The sequence below is a fragment of the Hetaerina americana genome, unplaced genomic scaffold (assembly GCF_022747635.1).
Source record: "Hetaerina americana unplaced genomic scaffold, ioHetAmer1.1.p SCAF_3, whole genome shotgun sequence".
Classification (NCBI taxonomy): Eukaryota; Metazoa; Arthropoda; class Insecta; order Odonata; family Calopterygidae; genus Hetaerina; species Hetaerina americana.
The window spans coordinates 89542638-89566565 of record NW_027286874.1 but is presented as its reverse complement, the minus strand read 5'-3'; the positions used below and the strand labels follow the sequence as shown (position 1 = coordinate 89566565).

Below are 23928 nucleotides of genomic sequence, written 5' to 3'. Positions count from 1 at the left end.
AACCTCAACGCTCATAATGCTGAAACGATGCGCGGTATAATGTGCAAATTCAAGAAGCTGTTATTCCTAGTCTTCTTTCGGTTATTTTCTTTAAGGTTGAAAAACCTTATGTATCTCTATCGTTTCACTAAATGCATACACATGCTGACTTGCAAAAAATATAGCAGCCCCAGATGATTTTCTAAACGCGGTATATTTCCATAGAAAAAAATTCCCTGATAATCAACAAGTGATGAAAACCTGATGAAACCTAGGACCTTCATGCCAAATAGCGCAACCCCTCCAACCGGCTCCCTGATGCCTCTGGACCCTCCCAGCTGACATCAAACGGTAGAACTTGCTGGACGTTCAAACGTTTTGGGAAACCGCCGGCGGCTGAGGACATTGAGCTGGCCCCCTATGTCTGAATGCGAAAATTTCACGTAGGGTGGGGCTTGGCAGGAGACAAGCTCTGCCCCCACCATCCTTCGGGTTGATTACTGTGGTTATTAAATGTAGGTATATGTTAAAGGTTTGCTGGACCAGACTGGCGCGAGGGTTGTGGAACGAAATTATATGAAATCAAGGACTGAACAGTTTTGAATTTAGTTTCCCAGGGGTTTCCCAAAATTATTAATTAATTCACCAAATAAAATATTTCAATATAGAAATTAAATGAAATTACTGTGTTAAATGAAATTATTGAATATGCTACGTTAAGTGGATCGCGGTAGTCCAGGGGTAGAGCATTGGACTACTGGCCGGAGGGACCGGGCTCGATTCCCGGGAAAGCCTCCCGTGCACCTGCAGCTTCACCAAAGCTATGTGATTTTTCGGGTACCAGATCTTCCTTGGAAACCATAACCGGCACAGGGAAAGGAACTGGCCCCCCTACCCTGATGTGTGAATTTCACACGCCGTATAGGGCTTAGTACTGGGTGAACTCTACCATCACCTACTAAACCGACCTTCGGGTTGATTACTGTGTTTATGGTTTTATGTTATGTTAATTTCATAACGTAACGTCGCATTCAACAAAAATATTTCAAGATCAAAGCTTCGATAAGGGAAGCTAAAATAATGAAAATTTTAAGTGAAATGATCCAATTAGTGACATCAGAATTGCCAAGCGGCCCTGAACTGTGTGCTGCCATGCTTGGCGCAACAGTGCAGCTACATCTAGTCATCATCAAATCACAGCGCGCCAAAGCGATCATTTTCAATCCAAAATCGCAAAACCGAGAAATTTAAAATTTTAGTCCTTTCAGGGTCGATGACTTTTTTATAGGAGGTGGGAAGAGGACTTTAGAGTCAGTAAGAATTGAAATTTACGTTTAATTAAAACCAATTTATTCAGATTTTAGGGTCCTCGTCAATTAAAAAAATATATTGTAACGAACAAAAGAAATGTCACGTCATTAAAGCGTCTCGAGGAGGCAAGGAATTAGGGGGCTACGAAGCCTCTCACCCCCCACTCTCGATTCGCCACTTTGTCCTTTACATTCACGTTTCCTGAGACTAATTTGCGATTTTCTTGACTTTTCCAGATTTAGTTGGATTTGCTAACTCTATTATCTCTGGTTACCTGATTCTGACTAACAAGTGGCGAATTCCTGTAGAGAACTAATTAGACTCTTACTCAATGACTAAATGACAAGTAATCGCGGGGAGCGGAAGGGAGACTGCTTATACCTTCCGGGTATTTTTATAGGAGAAACGAGCTTTTGTTTTCCCCACAACCTTAATTAAACTGCTCAGTACGTAAAGTTAGGCATACGAACTGTCTAGAAGTAAGGAAAAATAATAATATGCTTGGGCCCGTGTACCTGAACCATTAAATTACTACATATCGATCCAAGACTTAAAATTAAAAAAAAAAACCCTAGCAAAAAATTTGGCTCAATGCATATTACATTAGATACTCAAATGGGTATCAAGAATCATTAAACAGAATAACCATTACTTTGGGGGAATTTATAATTAAGAAACATGGCCGAATTAAGGTACTATTTATGAGATTGTGAATGACTTGAATAACTTGTTTCGTACCTTGTGCAAGGCAGGGTATGTTATTCAGGGAGAAACCAGCAAGTCCTTTGCGAAAACCGGTTTTATTATACGAGCAGTCGTTCTTCCCGCCTATGTCACGACTGGACCAGGACGTCGTTTCTTTTCTCTCACCAGGACATAATCGAAAAAACATTGGCCATCCTGATGCAGTCGTGACGTAGGCGGGACACATACAGAAAGAGTTTGTTTATTACATCCAATGTGGTTCGTTATATCCAATTTTAGTATGCATGTTCCACGCATGGCAACGCTTCTCCCATGTGCACGGATGTGCAACGCAGATACTTGCTTCTGAAAACATCCCCTGGATAATTATCTTCATTCACCGGAAGTGGTGCAAGTTTCCTCTGTCTAGTCAGACTCGGAGGTTGATCAGTCGGCGAGAGTTGGCCATTGAGGGAACACCACCCCCTACTCGCAGTGACGAAGAAGACATCCCCAGAGGCGAGGCAGCGTGAACCAGCTACCATGACCACCCTCATATCCCCTTCAAAGCATGCGGCTAAATTAAGTAAAGCGTCCACTTATTTCCACGACTAGTAACGTTTCGCAACTGATTGAAAAGACTAATAAATTTATTTCGATTTTGATGAAAAGAGCTGTTGTAATAGAGACTTGTGTCTAAGGGAAACTCGATTTTAAAACCGATAATGCACCCAGTTGCACTTACTTCATCACATATTTTCATACGTTTCAAGGGTTTTTGCATTAAATGAAGAACGCAACGTATCTTCCCACTATTATTTATTTACGTACTTTTATTTAAGTACGAAAAATAAAGAACAGCGGAAAGATACATTGTGTTCTTCATTTAATGAACATGATCTTCCATAAAGTTGAGCCGGGAACAATTGGGTTTTTGAATGATGGTGTACGCCACTGTGGGTGTAGGTTTGCATGGAATTGTGGATTTTTCATGTGGTTTTGTTCTCTTTTACGGGTGGTGACCCAACACCCCCCGCCACACACCCTTACGGCGGCCACGGGGTACTACGTTGACGTAGACTTCATATTTGAACTCTTTATACTCTAACCTTCGAAATTCAGGATTCATTTTTCGTTAACATTTCTTAAAGATGTGATTATTGACTGAATTCTCTTTCTATATGATTTTTTGTGCATTTGTGCGAATTATCTTGTTCAAGGCGACTTATGGAAATGCAACGAAGACAAGAATAAGGGAAGTTTTACTCATACCATCAACGTACTCCCGACCAATACATTAAGTCTAAAGCATCTGACTGGTTTTTTTGGATCATTCGAACTCGACCGTTGCGAATCATCTTTCCGTGATCAAAACTGCAAAAGAAATCAATGAAAGACGACTTTGAAGGGATTGAGGCCAGGGTTCACAAGGTGCACTTGTCTTATAACAGATTTGGTAGACCTGCAGTACTTATCTTATTATTTTTTATTATGTTGCAGGGTTTTCGCAGGTTTTTCACACTCGCCTTCTTTGTGGGTGTTTACCTGCGTGGGTTTTTACTAGCGTCTTCATGTCTGAACTCCCTAGGTTTTCCCCACAAAATTACATATTGTGCTTATTTTATTGTACTTATGACTTCACCATTTTTTTCTTTTTTATATCGCTTTGTATTACCTCTTATTATTATTATTTTTATGTACTTGACGAAGGGTTAAATGGAAAAAGGGACCTTATGGTCTCGATTTCGCTCGCATTAAGACCTATCTATCTTGCAGGGTACCTTACATGGTACCCTACAAGCCACCGCTAGGATGCGTGGCAGGGGGTGATTTAGACTAGTTTTGTTAAAACATACTTTCTCCCGTTGCGAGGCCAGACAACGCCATTCTCATCTCCTTTTCGTTCCTTATCTATTCTGATCCCTTATTGATCGCGAGAAAAATGATTTCTTACACATATGTTCTACACTTGATCTCTATAATCTTATTTAAATGATCTCCACTGCCGTGGTAAAATGAGGCATTCACTACATTTTCAACATCACCGCTAAAGAGAGATATTTTCAGTTAACGTGAGAGATGTAATCTGTAATTTACCCTTCGCTCCGAGAGTGATTCCCAGCTTAGCTCCTCTAAAAATTTTGATCTGCTACTACTCAGTTTGCCATTAAGTTTTACAAATCTGACTCTACGCTGCACGCGATCCAATACGGCAATCAATCCAACTTCATGAGGACCCCATACACTAGCAGCATATTTTAAATGAGGCCTAAAAAGCGAAAGATATTGCTTTCTAACCTGTTGGTCACATTTCTCCAATACTCTCATAACAAATTCTACTTTTTACATTAAAATTTAATATTTAAGTCTATTATTATTTAGGTTATAATTCAAAGAATAAACACCTGCATTTAAATTTCCTCTTAGTTTAAAATACAGAAGGTATATTCATGCTTCCCGAGATACGTATTTAACCTAAGAATCAATTTAATCTCCTAAATTTCCAGCGACGTATTAATTTCAAGCGGCCAATGAATACACAAAACTGACATTGAAAATTGGAAGCGCATGAATTTTAATTTGTATATCGAACGTATGTGGGCGTCTTCGAACGAAATTAACTTATAAATACTTAGCAACAAACATCGATAATGTGTAGGGAGATACAATAGCCGAACATTATTCTTAATAAAACAGTCAAATATAAGTTAAAATATTACTGAGCCAAACGTGCAAAAAGGTACTACTAGAACAACGACACTGGAATTTTTCAAAGCGGATTTTCATACATTTCCACGTAAAATTAATCCTTTAAATATCCTCACCGGACGGTAAACAGTGGAAAGAAGGTCGAGCGGGAATTCCTAAAAAAATAAGTGTACGACAGATGTCCATCGTAAGGTTTTTGCGCGGAACCATCCGATATTTACCATCTTGGAAGATATATTACTGTGTCCCTTATTCAAGAATAGTGTCTCAAGAGAAGTTCGTAGAAACCCACCCAACAATAAACTAATGCTCAGTTATCGGATTGCACATTTAATTAATGTTCTTTATAATCATTTCTATCGAAATGGAACTTACTAAATGAGATCTTCTTGGAATGAAATAAAAGGACACAGAATTGGACCATTTTCAACCCTGATCACTACTACAAGTAAGTTGGCAGTGAGGCAATAAACCATACCAATTTCGAAAGAGAGATTTATCCTAGAGTAAATTCGTAATCGCAAGAGACTAGAGACAACCATGTTGTTAAGCTTTTACATCTTAATGAACCTAAAAATATTTTCTCAAGCAATGTCTTTATTTTTGTATAATCGCAAGTTTAGGTATTTTTTATTCCACCCACACATGTAGGTATTGCTACATTGACAATCCTAAAATTAAAGTTAAACAGGTTGAGAATAATTTTTCAAGTTTGGGAGTTTTCAAAATTCGTGCGAACTGTTTCTTTTAACCTATCGAAATTAAAGTGGATCCTTTTCTTAATATCAAGAATATGACAAAATGAACTCTATTTATGGGTCTAAAATGAATATGATTTTAAGTTAATCAGCGACTGCGTGGAGCTTAACAAGGAGTCCATTGTTTCACCTGCACCCGCTTGACACCGCACAAAGCCTCCAATTAGGGTGTGTAGCAGGTGGGGATTTCACACTAGTTACGAAACATCAAAATTAAGAATGGTTCAATTGTCATTTACAAACAGCGATGTTAAATAATAATTCACATTTTGGAAATAAATTTTACAGCGGATTACATGCCCTACGGTATCTTAAGCGCACAATACGAATCAATGCATGTGAGACAAGCTGCTAATAACTCTTCGTGCGATATTGAACGGGAGAGGAAGTTCTTTCCCTAGGGGAAAAAAATACCGAAAGGGGAGTTTATCGAAGGGGCTATGCTATAATTTTTTTCGAGTCGATGAGCGCCCTCTGCTATTTGATGGACGCCTTATTTCGTGAAGACCTTAGCTGGAGTAGGGATTTGACTCTCGTTCATTTAAGATTTACACTCCATCCGTTTCCCTGTGATGTCAACAAAGCCGGAAAATCGGTTATTCCATTCTCTCTTCCCGGCCGTGCTCTCTGGTGTTGGGACTTGTCATATCGATTGACTCTCGTCCGTTTTTACGGTTCCAGCCGAATGCGACAGGTCGAATTCCTTATTCTTCGTGCATCAACGTGACTAATCGACGAATTCACGCGTGCAGCGCGGGAATGACGTTTGGTTGAGAACGATTGGCATACATTACATCGGTACATGAAACCACTAGGGGACCTTTGGTACTTAAAACATACACACGAGGACAAGAATGTGTCCACTTGAAAAGTGAGCGTTAACGTATAACCGCCACTTAATTTAGTAAGAAGTCACGCAAATGCGATGCATGACGATACCGTCGGTCACCTGTTCACAACTGACGTAGGGGAAAGAATGGCTCTTTCATTGTCACTACTTTACTGCTCCGTTTAGAGATTTGCAGACGGCACTAAATTATAAACGGGATAGTAAAACAATAAAAAAAATAAAACTCGCGCTAATTTTAAGCGCAGGAGTCTCAAAATAAATTAGAAAAAATGAAAGAAAGCATTTTTCATTTTCGCTAACTCAACACAGGGCAGGCGACAAAAAAGGGCTCCTATCGACAATGTTGACGCGGAGTATTCGAAAAAGCCGATACAATAGGGGCCGATAAATACCTTTGAAAATTGAAAAATGTAACCTTGCCGATTATCATTACATACCACAACCGCGGTATTTAGCCTGGTAGCGAACCAATACGGCTAGCCGTAAACCTTAGGTTAGATTCCTACCTCCGACGTGAATATTGCGCGTGTTTAACTTAAAGCAACTTAGATGGTGCGATATGATCTTATCCATTGTAGAACGTACGCAAAACAGATAACTACTCATCGCATCGAAATTATTACATCATAGAATGATAAAAGACAAGGCATATCGCGAGGCTCTTACAAAAGGAACTTGGTTTCCATTGGTGTCATTTCGGTGAGTAACTAAGAGTCATTTGGTGTTGAACGAAATTAATGAAAAGTTTAACGTACATGCGTGGGCACAAATTTCAAGATCGTACAAATGAACTGGAATGCTGTTGACGTAAAGCGGGCAGCTCATTAAATTAGAATTTAAATTGCAAACTGATGACGAGCGCGGAGAGAGAGTAACGACCCTTAAATACTTAGGCTTCCAGGTAATTTAGATCATGACATTGAAATGAATGGATGGCTCCCGTTGTTCCGGAATCACGCATACACGTATTACATGCTTCTTTCGTGAGCTAAAATTTAAATTGAGAAAAACGTTGTCATACGCTGGAAAGCCATTAATACATCAAACTTCACGGATGAACACAGTGACACCTGAAAACCTATTTTGTAATAACTTTTAAGTAACAAAAAATTCAGAATTTTAACAAAATGCTTCATTCTTAACATGCACTAAACATGTCGTCAACATGAATGACTAAATTAAATGGAAGCAAAATGAGTAATAACGGCACTCTCCAGCTTCCATTTGTGAATCTTTCACATTGCATAAGAAACTAAAACAAGGAGTGTTTAGATTAAAATCAAAAATATTACCTAGATAAATTTTTTCACGGCGCAGATTTCGCGAACAGTTGCCCTCACCAACTAATATTTCAGGCTTCAAAAACTGATATTACTCCGAAAAAGTAGTCGACCAACTACGTTCCTTCCTGTACGTGCCTACCCTCCCCTAAATTCACCAAGTTATGTTCAGACGTATACGTATGCGGATGATTCCTCTTATGCATCTGCAGACGAAATAAAATTCGGGGCATTTAAAAACATAAAATCACGAATCCGAAGGTCTATACTGAGCTCAAATCACAAAGATAAATCTACTCTAGAAATATCTACAAGCAGTGGATAAGGCTAGTTTTTCATTTAATTCGTTAAAAAAAGAAAACTGCTTAAGACACTAACGGCAAAATGGAAATTTTGTCCAGACAATTACGTTTAATAAGGAATCATTGTTTAATATAACACATTATTAAGGCCAAGGCTAAAGGCATGAGAGGTCAGGCAAGGCAATATATTTGCCGGTCTAGCTGGGAAATGTGAGAAATAACCAACCTATAACAACTTTCCTTCCGAGTGTTTATATAGACTAGTTCATAGTTACTCGAAAAACTGCTAAATGGGAGAATGGACTTGAAAAATAACTGATCATAAGTTTTCAATAAACTTAAGGAACATTCAAAAATATTTTGTGAATACTTATTTTCACCTGGTGACTTAATCAATAAAATAGAATTGGTAAGGTGTCAATCCAATAGCCAATATCGATTTTTGATAACTCTACATCGATATTTGAAATACATATTGAAATACATTGAAATACATTCATTTGAAAATAATAACATAGAAAGTGTTTGGTGCACCTTACTACGGACCAATCAACCCAACATAAATTTATGCTCTTTCTACAGACCTCCAGACTCAGATTTGAAAACGCTTCACACCCTCAACGATCAAATTCACAAGTTTACACGTAAATATAATAACAGCATAAACATAATTGGTGGCGACTTTAACCTCCCAGGTATAGATTGGGACAGCAATATCGTTAAATCTGGGACCCGCGATCGCGAATCTTGCAATTCCATGATAAAATTGGTTCAAAGAAACTCCCTTCATCAAGCAGTACGCATGCCCACCCGTGGAAAAAACATATTGGATCTATTTCTTACAAACACGCCGGAACGTATTATTAGTGTATCAACTGATGAGGGCTTGAGTGACCATAAAGCAATTAATGTCCATTTGGACATAGCAATAAAAAAGATTGTTAAACCAAAAAGAAAAATTTATAATTACCATAAAGCAGACTTTGAATCTTTTGCCAATCAATTAAACTCTTCACTACCCGAGTTCAAAACCCGCTTAAGTCATGTCAACGTGGAAGAAACTTGGACAGAATTTGTCAATATCATGCAAAAAGGAATCGTAGATTTCATACCTATAAAATACGTTAAAGAAAATCGCGACCCCAGGTGGTACAATAAAGACGTTAGAAAAGCCCTTCGAAAGCAGAGAATGCTACACTCTAGGGTAAAGAGGGCAGGCGTGAACACATCATCTCCTGAGAATACACAATTATGGGACACATATAGATCCTCTAAAATTGAAACCAAAAAACAATTACGTAGCGCCTTACTGGAATTTAAACGCAAAGTACTTTGCGAGCACTTGGACACTGACCCCAAAGCTTTCTGGTCATATGTTAGGGAAGTAAATGGGAGTAAACAAACCGTGGCTTGCTTAAGGGATTGTAGCAATGTAATTCATACAGACAGCGAGGTTAAAGCTAACATCTTAAATTCATTCTTCCAAAGCGTTTTCTCGAATGATGTTGCCACCGCATATCTCCAAGAAACAATACATACTCCACCCATGGAAAAAATAACAGTGGACCAACAAGGAATTCTAAAATTACTCAATGAGATTAAACCCAACAAATCCCCGGGTCCCGAAAATATACCAGCTAGGGTGATTAAACATTTAGCTCCAAACATTGCCCCGTACCTTGAATTTATATTTAACAAATCCCTCACAGAGTGCAAAGTACCTAAGATTTGGAAAACCGCGCAAATAACGCCTATTTTTAAAAGTGGTGACAGGGAGGATCCCAGTAATTACAGACCTATATCTCTCACTTCTATCTGTTGTAAAATCTTAGAGCACATAATTGTCAGTTCAATAATGAGACACCTTGACAATATTAACTTTTTAAGTGACAATCAACACGGATTCAGGAAAACCCGCTCCTGCGAAACCCAATTAGGATTATTTACACATGATTTACTTGTATCTGGTGAGAGAGGTAGGCAAGTGGATGCCATCTTCTTAGATTTTCAAAAGGCATTTGATAAAGTCCCACATGGTAAACTCATTCATAAATTAAAGGTCGCGGGTATAAACAAGGGCGCCATAAGTTGGGTTAAAGATTTTCTTTCAGAGCGGGAACAGAGGGTAGTCCTTGATGGCGCTAGTTCCGACAGCGTTCGAGTCACGTCGGGGGTACCTCAGGGAAGTGTGATCGGGCCGTTACTTTTCTTGATTTTTGTTAACGATTTGAACCGCGAAGTGAAAAGTAAAATTAGGATGTTCGCGGATGACACGGTGATCTATCGGGAGATATCTGGGGATGAGGATCGTTTTATTCTAGCGCAGGATTTAGATTGCATTACTAAATGGTGTTCTAACTGGGGATTGACTCTAAATTATAATAAATGTTCCGTGGTAAATTTCTTTAAAAGATCAACGGGATTTGCTTACAAATTAGCTGGAGGTGACCTAGCAGTAGTTGATACGGTAAAATACCTAGGTGTCACATTCACTAAAGACTTAACTTGGGGGACTCACATACGTAAAGTCTGCGGTCAAGCAAATAAAAAATTGGGATTCATTAGACGCATTGTCGGCAAAAGTGACTCAAAGGTCAAGGAACGTTGTTACCACGCTCTTGTAAGGCCTCATTTAGAATACGCATGCAGCGTGTGGGACCCGAGTGAAAAAGGTCTCATTCGGGAAATTGAGAAGGTTCAACGCCGGGCAGCCCGTTTTGTAAAAAATTCCTACGATAAAACGCAAAGCGTTACCGAATTGCTCATGGATTTGGGGTGGGAATCATTAGAAGAGAGACGATTTGGCTGAAAACGAGACGGAGCAAGACTGAAATTATTAAATAAATTCAGATCCGCATGTTTCAGCACCGAGGTCTCGCAGATTATTCGTACTCCTACATACATTGGTCGCTTGGATCATGCATATAAAATTCGGGAAATAGATGCCAGGACTAGCCGACTCAAGGACTCCTTCTTCCCACGGACAATACGGGATAGCAACTGTAGGATTATAGATAGTAAAAATTCCACTTGCCACCCTTCAGTGTCTAAAAAATAATTAGTTCTACTTAAATGCATGCTCCTCCACTAACCTTATGTGTTTTGTTATAATAACCCATTCTTTCCGAATGACCTCATTCGTGTTCTGTTCATCTGTTTTTAAGTTTCCCTTTCAGTCCCTCTTCCCTCCCGGCGGGGGGAAATTCCTGCTACCTGCAACGTTGGGTCGAATTCCCTTCCTTTTACTGTCTCTTTGGGGGGTTGAGTGTTTTGTGGTGCATTTTCATGTGGTAGTGATGTTTCACATTCTTGCTTGTTGTGTCCTGGCTGGCGTGTTTTAGGATGGCTTTCGTGCTGTATCCTGGGGTGCAGTTTTTTGTTGTTTGGCGGTGTATGTGTTTGCATGAGTATTGGATGGAGGGAGTTTTGCATGAGTGTGTGCGCTGCTGGGGTGTAATTTTCCGTGTTGTTTTTTGCATGTGGTATTTTTCGTTTTTACGGTTGGTGACCTAACACCCCCCGCCACACGCCCTTGCGGCGGCTTGCGGGGTATTATGTAGATGTAGATGTAGATGATATTTCGGTCAACTAGGTGACCATCCACGGGAGCGAGAATTTGACAACGGGGAAGACAACAGCAGGCAGCACTAAAGAGTTCTTAGAGACCGATATTGGCTGTAGGATTGTCTACTTACAATTTCACAGCCAATATTTCACACCCTCTTCATTTCAATACATTTGAATGCTACAGCTTATTCTATCGCATAGCGTAGCGGTTTGTATTCGGGAAAAACCCCGAGCACGGTCGTTTCACAAAGTACCTCACTTGAAACATAAGTGTGTGACTTTAAGTTAGCATAAAATCAAAACATCGAGTGAAACACATGCTAATCACTTTTTAAATGCTTCAATCAGAAAAGAGAATTTTTTATTGAACAAGGTGTTTACACAAGATAAATTAGCACAACATCACACTAGGGAGTGTTCATTTATGTATTTTTACGAAGTGTGACGTAGCTTACGTTTGTCTCCGCACTACATGAGTGGGGAAATGTACCTTCATAATCCTTGCTAATTCAACGTTAAAAGTTAAATCTTGAGGACATCTGGATATCTGAAGACAAACCTGGGCGAGTTTGGCTACTGTCGCCGCCCTCTTAAAACCCTCTGAAACTGACACATGACATCTTTCCGTGCTATTTATGGCTCGTTTCAGTGGACATTTAGTTCATTAAGGGAAATGGCAGTAGAAAGACCTTATATTTCCAGCGTGCACCTGTGATCTTACTTAATCTACGTTAAATTAACATTACGTTAGAAGTTAATAATAGATTTCCAGCTGAGGAAAGGAACCCTGATTTGGAAATAATTTCATCAATTAAATTGACTAGATAAAGATTTAGGTTACAGCAAGTACCTATCTCAGGACAAGTTAACGCAATTCAAATAATATAACGACGATGTGTGCATTCACTAACTTGAAGGTTAAAACAAAAAGCTTAAGTTAATACATCATGCCCAACTGACGAACACAATGGAACAGGCCAGCAGAGTCAAATATCAGAAAAATTATGCAAATCATTATTCAATCCAATGGCTGCAGGAAGTGATTGTTTTGACTGGCTTGAGCCCATTTTGATTGAATTCTTTCACGTCTTCGGGACCTGGTAAAATTTTTAACCCATAAATTTGCGCGAGCGGGGTTGAGATTTTTTTTTAGATTGATTTGTTTGCGATTTTAAAGTTACGATGACACTTTATGGGAGCGGAGGACTATGCACACAAATTAACACACAAAGCAGCGCAATTCATCAAACAGTTTAATTATGCGTCATGCTTTTCTGGAGCCAATTCTTCTCATTAAGCAGGGGTCACTAATGACATGAACCTATGAATGGACATATGGACAGGATGCAAACAATCATTCCACGTCCTTTCACTGCACGGCTTTCAAATTACACAAAGACTCCTTCCTCGACCTCCAGGCACACGCCTAACGAATCCTGGAAGTACAAACATTAAAAAAAAACCCTCACTAAAATCCATAAGCCTATTCGCTTCGATAATTGGGGTAATTCTCAGTATTTATTCATAAATGCAGGTTTTAAAAACGCACATTCATATTTGCCTGAAATTCCTTCCATTAACCATAGTTTCCTGAAAATATAAGAAGGGATTTTTCCAAACCTGAACAGCTAAGTACACATTTAATAGAGATCACTGAATTGAGACATTTATAAAGCTTTATTAATTAAATTATTGTGTTTACCTCTATACATCAATCGCAACTATAGCAACCGTTTTAATGAACAGGAAATAACTGCAGACGCTAAATATAGGCAGAAAGAGTCGTTCCTTGGAAATTGACTGCAAAAAAGTATTTGGTAACGTGAAATGGTTGTTGAACATAAGCCTTACCTCTCGATCATAAATCATTTCAATCGGAAATGTATTAGAAACGCATCTAGAGTAAGAACGTTATTCACCTCAAACACACTGAATTTTCTGTATTTTTTCGTACAACCGTCACCTGAATTGTTGGATAAGTAAAGGAAATGACTATGAACATTGATTCATTCGTTATCGCGTTATAAGAATCTCTAGTTGCAGAGGAACATGAATTTTACACCTAGAAAGTGTCACGGACGATTCAAAATTAATTCCAAGCCAATCAAAAACATTCCGATTAAAATTCGGCTAGTTTTTCATCCGCAAATAATTGTATACGGATAAGGATTTCTTTTATTATAGTCTGAAAAGTATCAAATGGTGAGAGTAATTTTTGAAATTTATGCGTAAAATGTTGGGAACCCATTTGAAAGACACGGACTTAAAAAACACACTTTTAAAGCTTTTACTGAGTTTTTGATTGCGCATTTCGTCAAGCAATACACATTCAGTAAGACCATAAAAGGGTAGCCATAGTCGAGCTGAACATGAATTTTTCAAATGAATGTAATTTTCTAGAATAACAACCGATTTAAATCATCATAAAATAACCACAAAATAATTAAAACGAGGAGGGGAAAATAATGTCCCTACTTCTACCCGCCTCTGCGACCTTGACTGTATGGTTCCCTTGCCTTGACGACCTCTCCTATCTATCCCCCGGGGGCCATCCTCGCCCCCGGCCCCGGACGCCCCAGTCAAGGTGACCGAAGCGCCAGATTTTGATTGAATCTGGCCTTTGCACCGTGTGAACCGCGCACTCAGCCCCGCAGGTAATTTCGATATTGCCACAGGGGGATGAAAAATTCATCGCAACGCCACCTGGAACGCTCCCGGCCTCTGTGTCATGTCCCACCCACCAAAAAACACATACACACGGGGGGGAGAACGCCTTCCGCTTTCCGTGCCAAACTAACCAGCCCCGCCTATCCGACGAGGTAAGTCACACAAAACGATGAATTTTTCACACGACTCGATAGATAAGGGAATACTCCCATGCCCGCTCCCATATAGCCCGTGCGACACGAAAAGGTCCGTGGGAGAGCCTTAAGAGGGAGGCGAGGGGAGATGAGCAAGGTGTGGGGGGAAGATGAGATTGCCCTCATTGTTGGCAAACGGCAAGACTCAATGCTCCCATTTGAGATACCATTGGAACGACGACATTTATGGAAAAAGGATAACCTCCCCAAGAGAACCTCGGAAAGTTTAAACACCACGAAGACGAAAACGATTGAAACTTATGTGAACACGTTGCTCAGAGTCTTCCGGTTCCATAATTTCTCAATAACTCTCGCAAAACACACAATTCACCCTCCCAGTTTTTCGTTGAAATTTTCCAGACGGGGAAAGAGTCACTCACGTGCTTGTTTGTACCTTCTCGGGAGAGATTTAGGGTCAATCAGAGTTCATCAACTGGGAAGGAATTCCAAGAAACCGCGGGAGATGCCGCAGCAGTAACTTTTGACGGAGTCATCCGCCGATATGCATTAAAATGCAACAATTTCAAAGAGTAAAAATAATTCGCCTTGACCGGGATTCGAACCCGGTTCCCTCGATGCCCGGCCGAGTGCTTTAGCCAGTTAAGCTATCGAGGCGTCCTCTTCATTATTTCTTTCTATCTTCGATTAAATGATTCAACTACAAAGTTGAATTCAGATAACCAACAATTAACTTAATCAATAACTACGTGGTTCCGCTATTAGGACGACATTCTATTCCTCTGTTGAGAAATCAATATACGAGGGTCATCCGGAAAGTAGTACCCGTTCGTGAAATAAAGACACAAAAGTAAATATTAACAAACATAAAAAATTTTATTTGAAAGAGGATACTTTAAACTACTTCTCAACATAATCTCCAAGCAAATTAAGGCATTTGTCATAACGTGTGACAAGTTTCTGTATTCCTGCTGCATAGTCCTTCGCCGCCAGCTCATTGAGATACGCGAGGGACCCATCTTGCACAAATTTTTGCATAATGCAGATGGTGTTTAACAATTTCATGAACAATTGTTCGAGAAACATTGGGAAAATGCTCACAGATGTCATCAATTGTGACGCGCCGATCGTTCCTCACGAATTCGTCAACTGAGCTCACCAGTTGGTCTGTAATGACAGACGGTCTCCCCGAACGCTCATCGTCGTGTGTGTTCCCCCTCCCCATGTTGAAGTTGCGACACCACCGCCGAACAGACGACTCGTCCATTACATTGTCTCCATACACCTCCTTTAATTGGCGATGAATATCACATGGGCGAACGTTTCTTGCATTGAGGAATTTAATCACTGCCCTCAATTCACAACTGGCGGCGTTCTCAATTTTTTTAAACATTGTAAACAATCACAGAAACAACACAGGCAATGCTAGCGTCACGCAACTTGGCTCAGAGAAGGCAGACAAGCCACTGAAGCTATCTGACCTCGTCCAGCAGCTACTCGCGTCGTCAGCACTTCATGCGGCACGAACGGGTACTACTTTCCGGATGACCCTCGTATCTTTCTCAAACGGTGCAATTTCCTACGTAAAAACAACTTTCGCAATGAAGAAAAGAGCCTTAAAGCAATCGCTTCCCGTCTTCCAACTTCCAGGGAAACCAGGACACACAATTTCTTCGTCTAAGAAAATCCCTCCTTTAAGGGTAATATCGATCACATTGAGATCTTCCACCATTTCTCACCCAAAGAGACAGATTACAAAGAGTAAGTACATCGAATCATTGTCCTGCCTGTCCTGCACATAATCATGCCGGCAAAGTACCTGAAAAAAAGTCACTCCATCGCCCAGAATAACATTCAGATATCCAAAAGAGTATTAAAAAAGTGGCATATAGTATTAAAACAAAATGATTGAAATAAGTTTTCATTAAAGAAATTGCTTCTGCTCATTCTAAGTATATAATATTTAAAATAGTGATCACCTCCTAGTGTAGATAGCATTGTAAAAGTTATGTAGAGGACCCTGCCCGAGCATGGGCAGGGTCCTCTACATAGGTCCACCCACCTTCTTGGCTATTCAGTTCCTTAAAAACCCTTACCCAACACCCCATTTAATTGAAACGTGGTGGAGTTAACCCTTCCGCGTAATTGAAACCCTCCACTTTTCATCCACCTGTAAAGTCTATCGACTCGTGGATTCTTGCTTTTACAAGTCATGAGTTTCCCCCTCTCCTTCCTACACTCAGCTGAATTTGTGCGGTCTGCATCCGACCCTTACCCATCCCTCCCAATTCTTACTCCACATTGCTAACACCCATGTCCCCTATTGCGCACCCCTCTCCACACACCAATACCCCTCCCCCTAGCTAGATCATCTGAAAAACACCCCTCCATCCAAATCTTCACCTTTCTTTTATATCACCTTAGGCTGTAATGAGTTTTCAAATGAGGTCTTATCAAGTTTTAACCGGTCGCAGTGGTGTATTAATAAGAAATTGAAAAAGTACAGAGGCATTTGCTGGTCATCCTCCAGTTCCACGAAAATATACCTGAAGCTACTACATAAAAAACTAAGCTTGCTGCAGTGACTCCTTGGCCTGCTATCCCGAGGTCACGGGTTTGATTCCCACTTAGGTGGGTTTCCTCCACCAGAGTATGAGCTTGAGTTATTGTTGAATGCCTGCCCTCTAAATTGCCTGTTGGGCGGACTTCAAATAAATAAATAATGGGAAAGCAATAGATCTGACCAAAACTCTTCTCACAAGCAGAAGACAGGCGTCGACACCCTGAAAAAAAGAGGAGCGAGAAGGAAAGGGGTAAAATAGGTGTCTTTCTCTTTTTCCGTATCTTCTGACCCTTTTCAAAAAGACTTACTTGTCCCTCACCTCAACTGTATCTTTTTTTATACTTCATCCGTGCCCCGGTGGTCACCCGTTATCTCGAACAATTCCAAAAGAAGTGCAAGAAGAACTACATCGTATTTGTCCCGCAGGCTGAGCCCCGTTGAGTTCCACCTAGATGACCCTTTCTTCCCTCATGCAACTGTCATTATCTATTATACTTTCGGTGGGCCCTGAATACACCAGAATTTCACTATATTCTTTTAGTCATAAACACTGGGCCCCATTAAGAAATCAAACGTTCTTGACAACCAGCTTATTCGGATGGGGTACCCAGGCACTGGTCCACATGTCGAGGACTGGATCATGACCTCCTTGATATGCGTACATGAAACAAGGGGCTCTACTGATGGGAGTCACCATTGCGTATCAGTACATTTTTTTCAAAGCGATGAAAAAGATAGAAGTGAGGGCCACCACGACTAATACTTAAAAGGAGCAATTTCCACGCCGATGACCAACAGCCAGCGATCGCGTGCGCGGGATAAAGGAACTGACCTCGGTGTGGGAGGGTGGCGGAGTAGACGAGGGGAGGAGTAGAATGGAACCACCTCCATGGATTCCCTCGTATTGTGCGTGTTTCGTTGAAGACTTCTTTTGGTGATCGGTCACCCGGGTAGCCGGCTTTCGTTTCGAGAAGGGTAGGGTGCGTAGATGGACGTCGTCGATGCGCGGCCCGCGTGGCTGGGTCAAACGAGGAAGGGGCAGGGAAGGAGGGGGGAGCGTGGGAGTACAATGGGAGCGGTGGGGAAGTGAAACTTTTAAGGCTCGCCGCTCCGATTAGCTCTTTTTTTCTATCTCCCTGTCCCGCACCCCTCCGCGAGCCACAGAGCACGATTCCCCGAGGAGGGAGCGCGCGCGCGCGAGGCTTGCGAGGGGGCGAATCCGGCGCCGAAGGAGCGTGAAGGAGCGCGCCTGGAGATAAAAAAGGGGGCGCGAGAACCTCTTCCGAGTTCTCCGCCAAGGAAGTTAATTTGTTCCCGGTCAAAGTTGTGAGGAAGCTCGGACGGCGACAATAACTCCTCGAGGAAGCCGAAAGAAATTTCATTAGTTAAAGCACAAAGAAAAACTACTCGATGGAAATCGTTGGAAGATTACGGTGAAGGTAAGAATACACTCCAGTTTGCTATCTGTCGTGGGAATATTTGAAGGAGCCTTTTCGGTGAGAGGATTCCTTGAGGGTGGGAAGAAAAACCACTTGAAGCCCATTAGCATTTGCGCCAATGAATTAATGGAAAGGAAACTGTCTAACAGCAAATTTAAGTGTGTTCAAGTAATTTCTGTTTTAGATTTCGCCCATTTTCTAATCCTACTACCCTCATTTTCCCGACTTTTTTTTAAAAAGAATATTCTTCGCCAAATATCTGATTGCGTAGGTAGCTAGCTTTCATTCCTTTCCGTGTTTCGATGAAAAGGAACAGAATGACGTTGGGGTTGAAGTGGTGTGATTGGGAGATAAGTGTACAGGTTCACAGTGTCGTGCGCTAGAGTTAATTTCTGAAAGATGGAAGAATTTTTCAGTGACATTACGTAAAGTTTCTACTAGGACGATGATATTCGAGTGCAGCAACTTCTATCAGGATGGTTTATTAATGAGCCCTTGACACGATCCCGTCTTAGAGGAGAGGCATTCGATAAGGGATTTCTCTACGCCCGAAATTAGCTCACTATCCCGATTACCCCCCATAATCCTAATTGAGGAAACGATCTCAGCCGACGAGAACTAAATGCTGTATGAAAACTTCGCAACGCAAGCATAGATATATTTAATCGTAATGTTGCATTCATCACAACGATATTTTGACTCATTATTTTAGAGCGGGGTTTCAACGGAGAAGTCACCGAAATCAATTAGTGGCCGCATTGAGTTTCATTGCTTCCTGCATTGGAGATGAATATTAAAAATGAGAATTTTCATGTAATTTGTACGGCAAAAACGAAAAAATAAAATGCATGCTTTCCATTGACCTTGATGAGGGCTACCACCACAACTTTTCCCTCCATAATTACCGATTTCTATGTTTACCCGGTCAGTAACTAACTAGATGTTGCATCACGTTCCTTGAACAAAAGGTTAACAGTAGTAATAGTTATTAGATAATAGAGCCGAGATCATTCGTGTTATCTGTGATTGGCGCACAATCTGGGGGTATATAGGGTCTTATGGAGTCAAGAAAGGGTAGAGAGAAACTTGACGACAGCATTAGCCCACATTTCAAGTACTAACGAGTACCATCCGACGGACATAAGTGCTACGCCGACTGATTTGATAGTTTCCAATTTTAGGTACATTTAAGGGCAGAATATTGATAGATTTTAAATAACGGTAATTTGTGCATCTTGAAACAGTTTAATATTTCATGACTGATTTGAAAATTTCATGGACAAACGTGATCCATTTCAACTCGATATTGTTTCAACTAATTCAACCGTTTCAACTTGTATTAACTTATCTAATTTAGCGTAATATTTAGTTGACTTTAAGCTTACTGAGTTTTTTTATAAAATTCGTTAACATAGCATCCTAATTCTTTTCATTGTTTTTTCACAATATTCACTAGGAGTAGTAATAGCAAACAGCTTATGTAATTTTCGTATTTGTCGCACTCCGAAAAAGTTTGTTCCCCAAGCTACATCTGCTTTCCCGAAAATCTTTATAAAAAAATATCAGCTTCGCTTGAAGAGAGTCCGTAGCCTGCCACACCACAAATATGAACGCAAATGGTCAGTTCTGGAAAAACGCATGCATTTTAACGACATTCGTCGACGGGTGAACTGCCGGTTTTCGTATAGTTACAAGTGTTAATGCCACGACATCTTGAAGATGAAAAATTAAAGACATGATCCGACGAATGGTCTTGAAATAAAGTTAACATTGTCAATTATTTCCGAGGAATAGTTTTGCAAAAGCACATCGGCTCGTTGCGTTGATAGAAGAACCACGATTCATCGAAGCGTTGATAGAACAACAATTCAGTCGAAAGACAAGTGACTCGCACATCTTGCTCGGAATTTTTAATTTTCCCGAAGTTCACGCAAATGTACGCTTTCAGCAGAAGCTTTCATCAAAAATGAATCCCGACTGAGCAATACATGATCTCGTTGAGCCCAATAGGCTTGTTATTTATTTCGCAATGACCCAATTGCTTCGGCTCCACACTCACGTTAACGAAACACTAATTAATGGTTGAGGTTGGACTCGGATACGCGATCTTTTGGTTAACTGACAATAGCGTTACCTACATTATCCGATCAGATTTTCACTGGAATTACATTTATCACCACAGCGAACGTGATTCCGAAAATAAATCATAATAATTCGGAAGGCAAAGAACGAAGAAACAGATAAAACTCTATTCTGGGTAAATAAGAAGATATTCACCATACACCGGTCTCAGGATACATAAGTGTTGAAGCAATATAGGAATCGATAACAATAAAAATTTAACTCGGGAACACAGAAAATTAATGATAAAAATGTAAAAAACTGCCATTACATAAGATTTTAATTGCAGACTCGGGCGATTAGCTAGGACATTAATACACCACCTAATAGGCAGCATCCTACGCATTTATGAATTAGACGTATAAAAATTCTGCGCTAGACTTGCAATATTAATATGATTTTATTTAAAAAATATATAGCGCCAGCGTCCAAAAGAGACATTTCTGTGATGAGAAATTTTGGAACATCAAGCTAACAAGCTTCATCGAAATCCGTCAACCATTGATCGGTCGTCTGTTAAGTAATTTGTCAAAAAATATACGATATACTACCTTGATCAAAAATTTCCCGGAATTTATTCAGAAAATTAAAAATACAAGTTTATTCATCTAAATCTATATTGTCCCCTTCAAAGTAATCCCCATCGACTGCAACACACTTATGCCAGCGCTTGATCCAATCCTCGAAACATTTTTTATATTCGGTTTTCGGTATGTCCATCAGTGCTTCCTGCGATTTTTCCATTACTTCCTCTCGGCTGCTAAAACGCGTTCCCCGTAATGGTTTTTTAACTCGATTGAACAGAAAGAAGTCACAGGGAGCCAAATCAGGTGAATTCGGTGGCTGTTGGATGGTATTTGTTGCATTTTTCGTCAAAAAATTACGAATAATGATAGCACTGTGCGACGGTGCGTTATCATGGTGCAAAATCCACGAGTTTTCTGCCCACATTTCTGGTCTCTTTCGGCGAATTGCTTCACGCAAACGTCTCATAACGCCCAAATAATACTCTTTGTTTACTGTCTGGCCTTCTGGCAAAAATTCATGATGCACTACACCGTTGTAATCCATGAAAACCGTCAGCATTGCCTTCTTTTTTGACTGAAAACGACGTGGTTTTTTTGGTCTCGGCTCATTTGGTGAACGCCATTCACTTGCCTGATGTCTGGATTGCGTGTCGTACTCATAAACCCACGTCTCGTCTCCAGTAATGATCCTTTTGATGAATGTGGGATCGGATTCAGCCTCGCAAATCATGTCTTTTGCGACGTCAACACGGTCTCTTTTTTGCATGAAATTGAGGCACCAACTTTGCTGCTACACGACGGAAACCCAAATCATTAACCACAATGTCTTGGGCGGATCCATAGGCAATGTTCAAGTCCTCCGCTATTTCTCTGATGGTTAATTTGCGGTTATTGACCAACATTTCTTTTACTTTAACAATTTTTTCACCGACTTTCGATGTCGATGGTCTGCCACTGCGTTCATCATCTTCGATTGACTCACGACCACTTCTGAACCGCTCGTGCCACTGGTAAACGACCGTTTTTTTTAGAGAATCGTTGCCGAAACACTTTTCCAACATTTCCAACGTCCGTGCGCCACTAAATCCGTTTTTTACGCAAAATTTAATACAAGTTCGTTGTTGCAAATTTAAATCCATTTCTGAAATTGTAAAAAATCGCCAACACACACAGAGATAGATGTACTCTTGGCTACGTAACTTTTGCAAATGTCAAGTTATGACACTAAGATTTAAAGGGAATATCAACAACAGATGTACCAATTTAACAAAAAAAACAGAACTCAAATCGGAACGATGGGAGCGCCACACGGTGGTTATTCCGGGAACTTTTTGATCAAGGTAGTATTTTAGAAGACGCCACATCAATTTCCACTCATAATCCCCGAGCCACACCAAACCGAATGCCTAATCTGAGGAATCCACGTCAAGGTGTATAATGGGAGTCCACTGTCCGAGGGAGGGCAGGAATATTGGAGGGTTTTACCTGATCCTCTAGAAGGAAGAAGAAAAGTACAAATGGAAATTCGCAGAAGTCGTCGAAAGAATAGTGAGTAAATGACGAAATCTCCAAAGTAACAACCCGTTCAAGTAGCCGGGATGACAAGATAAGTGCATTACGTTTCGCCAGACAGAATCTCCCTTTCAAGGAATGATATAAAAAGGGAGAAAGTTAAAAAATGTCAAAATAAATTGGCGCAGTTCGCTTTTACTCATATCTTTTAAATCCCAATGCACTCTCGATTAATTCCCGCCCAGGATTCCGGATAGGAATCTAAGTCACCTCCGAGAGTAATTTACTCGACAAGCTCCCAGCATGACTATTATTTGATTGATGGAAAATGAAAGATGTGCTGCCCATCGAGATGTTATCGAGGTCGTTTCCCATTGACTTTCACATCGCAACACTCTTGCCTTAAAGCGACGTTTATCAAGAGTGCAACGCACAGGACGTAGCTCTGCCGACCCTCGTTGGTCTTGACCTTAAATCGCATCAGGAGGACCAACAACCCTAACCACGTTATTTGTGTCCTGTTTGCTGAATGAAGTAAACTGCCAGGCAAGGAGCATCGAAGTATTTTGGCATGCTTGCTCAAGGGTACACACCTACGTCGTCCTTAACTGCTGCTCTTTATTGTTCACCATTCTGATTAGATGAGTACGCTCCCGTAATTCGTAGCTAACCTCTATACAGAGTTATTCAAAAGCTGCTACCCCATGGACGCACTCGGCATCTTTAAGCGTGAATAAAAGAGTCTTCAAGTAATTACTATATTAGCTAAACACAATTACCACTGAATCTAGATTTTTTAATTCCTCAAATTTCCAGTTTTCCAGGCGGGTGGAAAAATTTTACCTTAACTTCTCATAAATTAATGATAATTGTAAAATTTACGACATTAGGAAAGAAACGACGTAGAAACGATGTTTTCAAACACAATTTTCCCCCTTACCGTTTGACTTCCATAATTCGCTGTATTTTCTGAACTGAAATGCCTTTACATCCAAAATTAGGAGTCACCTTTGATTTCAATCTCAATTAAAGTTTCATCTACGCTTATTATTCCCGTGCTTTTTTGCAAAAATCATATAAATTTTGCAATGGTCATGTTTTGATACCAAGAGCTGATTTGAGACATGGCTGATTTATCTAGGTAAACTTTTCCAGAAATTATACATATATCAAGTGCATTCCTCAAAAACCATCTTACATATGGCTGAACTCAACTTCGAACCTCCCTCTCAAATCTACAAGCCAATTTATAAATCTATATTTTACATGCGAGGGCCTTTTAATAGTAATTCATTTATTTCAACACTTTTAGCATGTCTACATATCACAATATATGTGGTTTCAGAATGATTTCTAAGGCATTTATGATTGTTTTTGGAGGAGTTGTAAAATTGAATTACAGTTTTCTGAGACGGGACCAATCCTAATCCTGTTGCCACCTACCTAAGCTTAGGTAGGTGGCAACTTAATTTAATTTTAATTTAGATAAATGGTAAGTGATGTCATG

The 23928-nt window shown here is 40.2% G+C and overlaps 1 protein-coding gene across 2 annotated transcripts in view; it reads right to left on the bottom strand.

The window, feature by feature from the left end:
* Unc50 (Unc50 RNA binding protein) overlaps window positions 1-23928 on the bottom strand; it is a 62415-nt gene that overhangs the window by 20714 nt on the left and 17773 nt on the right. The gene's annotated exons all lie outside the window — the stretch shown is intronic.